The 3,597-nt window shown below is 40.9% G+C and overlaps 1 pseudogene; it reads left to right on the plus strand.

Annotated features, from left to right (window-relative positions):
- Nucleotides 1-2,735: 2,735 nt before the first annotated feature.
- Nucleotides 2,736-3,240, plus strand: LOC120612595 (60S ribosomal protein L13a-like; annotated as a pseudogene).
- The last annotated feature ends 357 nt before the right edge of the window (nucleotides 3,241-3,597 follow it).

A 3,597-nucleotide genomic window follows, 5' to 3' on the forward strand; every position in this document is an offset into this window, starting at 1 on the left:
AAACATCTATTGATTTTATCATAATATGAAATAAATTAATGGTTATTTTGATTACTATTAATGAATTTTACAAATGAATTTATTTCATTTCTTCCTGAAAACCCACTAAAGTGAGAGTAAAGGGACTATTTTAAGGCATAAACCTAAAGAACAAAGAATGAAAAAGGAAATGACAATAGCCACAAACTTTGGAAAGCCAGAAAGTATATGGATCATTGATAAACTTAGACTAAAGGAAGCTGAATCCTAAATAGGAAGTGGAGAAAGCCAGAAAAAAAACCAGATTTACATTACAGAATCTCCTGAAGGCTCAGAAATTAATAGCACTGACACCTCTGGAAGAGACAAAGGGCACCCTAACAGAAAGACTGCCTTAAAGTCTGCTTAAGAAGGGCTCCTGGTCCTTTTTTCCCCCACCCTATACAGGACAGCTTCTCTTCCTCTCATATACCAGCAGAAGGCAACACAGAACCCACTCAGCAAATGGAAAGTGACTAGGCCCCAATGACGTGGAGAAAGAAGAGGTCCTGAAGACATGGACACTAGACTCTAAGCTCCATGAGGGCACAGAATGCTACCAGTATTGACAAAAATTTGTATCACCTGTGCCTAGAAAAAGGTCTGACATATCAGAGGCACTTGGTAAATATTTGAGCCCCAGAAACGGTATTATCCCTGGGCTTTTCAATGACATGGACCAATAAATTTCTTTGTATGGCTAAGCCATTTGGAGTCAGGTTTCAGTCAACTAAGGTCAAAACTGATATCACCCTGCTAAATAAATCTGCCCTTCCTAAAAATCCACTCCCCCACCCAAAATAATATTCCTTGGCTACTCTTTTCCTAGCAAAGCCTGTGCTCATAAAGTCACACAATATTCACCTACCCTTGTGATAGGTGAAGTAAGTCAAAGTGCAGTTGTCTGTGACTTGAATTAGAAATCATAGCTCTTTATTACCTGATCATTACTTACAACTAATCCAACCATTAGCTCTCTTTATATCCTCTTTCCTTATGGTTATTGAATCAACTTTCTGGGGAGATGGTTAGAAAAAAAATCTCACTGGGCAAGATGAACAGAGAGTTGATCTTATTCTAAAATTAGGTGAGGAAGTAGAGACCATGTCTGGATGCCTAGTTTGGTATAGACAAAAGGCTGGAGAGTTCTTAAGAGCCAGATAAGGGATCATAGGACACCTGTGTTTGTTCATTGGCCTTACCCAAACAAAAAGTAAACATTCTCATATCTTCATGACAGGATGTAATCTTACAAGGAGCTGAGAAAGTTAGGCTCCTGCCCTCCCACAGACACTGGCAGAGAAGGGCTCTATGGACTTCACTGATTACATTGTAATGGCAAGGCTCCCAGGTTCTCAAGAAAGATATTCCTGTGTTGTAAAACTGGCAAGAGTATTTTTAAGAGATTTACTTCTCAAAGGGGCAGATAAAGGGTTTACAATGACCAGGTTTCTAAAGTAAATGCTCTAGGAAAAGGGATATCAGGGGCCGAGAGTCAGGAAAAGGTCAAACATTTAGTCAAGCTGGAAGAAACTTCAAGGCCACCTTGGTCAAGACCTATGAGAAAATGGCAGCAATTGATTTTTTACAATTTATGAAACATTTGTCAAAGTGTTCTAGTTTTGCTGGATTTCCTAAGAGGAATTAAAAAAAAAAAACAAAAAAAACCTTATTTTATTCAGAAAAAATTTCTGAAGAGAGTTAACCTCATGTCCAACAAAAGAACTTATGTTCCCCTGTTTGATGCCTATTAGCCTTCTTGGGACACAATGAAAACTGTACTGAGTATATAACCCCTCATCCACATGATCTCCCACAGAAATTACCCATGAGTTCAAACACTGGTTGCTATGCAACCTGAATGCAACAATTTTAGGGTGTTTGGAAAGTGTCTGTAATGGAAATCAAATAAAGCTCTTTTACTGCAGTCATTTAGAAACTCCCTCAGTAGGGGATGGGGAAGGGGGAGGCTAATGAAATGTAAAAGCCATATCAAAGAGGAAATAGAATTAAGAAGTTATAGGAAAATCTCACTCTTCTCCCAAGCTATGAAGCCGCTTCTGGTTTTCCTTCCCTCCCTATCAGATCCCTTGATCGATCAACTCAATGTCATCTTCCAGCTTCTTAAAGTGACTTACCTCCTTGTCCTTGTACCCTAATCCTATCCTATGAATCCCTAAACTTGGATTAATTCAACAATTTACTTTCTCTACCATTTTTGTTGCAAAGTTGAATACTATTGGAGAAATCTCAGAATGTTTATCTACTGGCAATATCACATATGTAAAGTTTCTGTAGACATAATAATGCCTTCCACAAAGGTGTTCATATCCCAACTCCCAGAATCTGAGAATATGTGATCTTATATGGCAAAATAAACTTTGCACATGTGATTAAGTTAAGGTTCTTAAAATTGGGAGCTTATCCTGGATTATCCAAGTGGTACCAAGGGTCAAAGTCGAAAGGAAAGATGTGACAACAGAAGAAGAGGGATGGAGTGATGTGCTTTGAAGATGAAGGAAGGGGCCAAGAGCCAAACAGTGCAGGTGTTTACTAGTAGCTGGAAAAGACAAGACGACAAATCCTCCCCTAGATACTCCAGAGGAAACACAGCCCTGCCAATACCTTGATCCTAATCTTGTAAGATTAATTTCAGATTTCTGACCTCTAGCACTTTAAGATAATAAATATGTGGCTCTTCCAGTTGGCTGCCAAAGATGGCAGAGGGTTAGGTCCTACTACTGAACGACTGATGCCATCTCTTGGCCACTCAGTGGCCATGATGATCAAGCAGGTACTGCTGGGCCAGAAAATGGTGGTCGTGTGTTATATGGGCATCAACATTTCTGGCAATTTCGACAAAAGCAAGGTCAAACCAGTCAAAGTGGGCCACCCCACAAGACAAAGCAAGGCCAGGCTGCCCTGGACTACCTCAGGATATTTGATGGGATCCTGTCACACTAGGACAGGAAAAAGTAGGTGGTGCTTCCTGCTGCCCTCAAGGTTGTGCATCTAAAGACGTAACAATTTGCCTACATGGGATGCCATGAGATTGACTTGAAGTACCAGGCAGTGACACTCACCCCAGAGAAGAAGAATGGCAAGATCCATTACTGCAAGGAAAAATAGCTCATGAGGCTATGGAAACAGACCAAAAAGGACACGGAGAAGAAAAATGACAAATACACAGAGGTCCTCAAGACTCATGAACTTCTGGACTGAGCCCAGGAGTTCACTTGGCTTGACATGCCCTTCCACAGTAAAGTAGAAAAAATAAAGGTGGGTACATGCCATGAAATCATAGCAGAGTTAAGGAGAGAACAAATCAGGAAGGAGAAATGCACTGTACAGCCTGGGGCAGAGTGCTAGGGAAGCCACAAGGAAAGGATTCAGTCCAGCCAAACCAGGAGAAGGTATAGAGCCAGGTCCTCTACAACTCAGGTGTGCACAATTTCTCTCGCTCAGGTGAACAAACAGGCCACTCTCACAGCAGAACACAGGTGCCCCAGGCTTTCCATTCAGTAGTGAGGGCTCCAACCCTCCACTTAATGGACTACACAGAAAATAGTAAATGCTTAG

The sequence above is a fragment of the Pteropus medius genome, unplaced genomic scaffold (assembly GCF_902729225.1).
Source record: "Pteropus medius unplaced genomic scaffold, Ma_sr-lr_union100, whole genome shotgun sequence".
NCBI classification, from domain to species: domain Eukaryota; kingdom Metazoa; phylum Chordata; class Mammalia; order Chiroptera; family Pteropodidae; genus Pteropus; species Pteropus medius.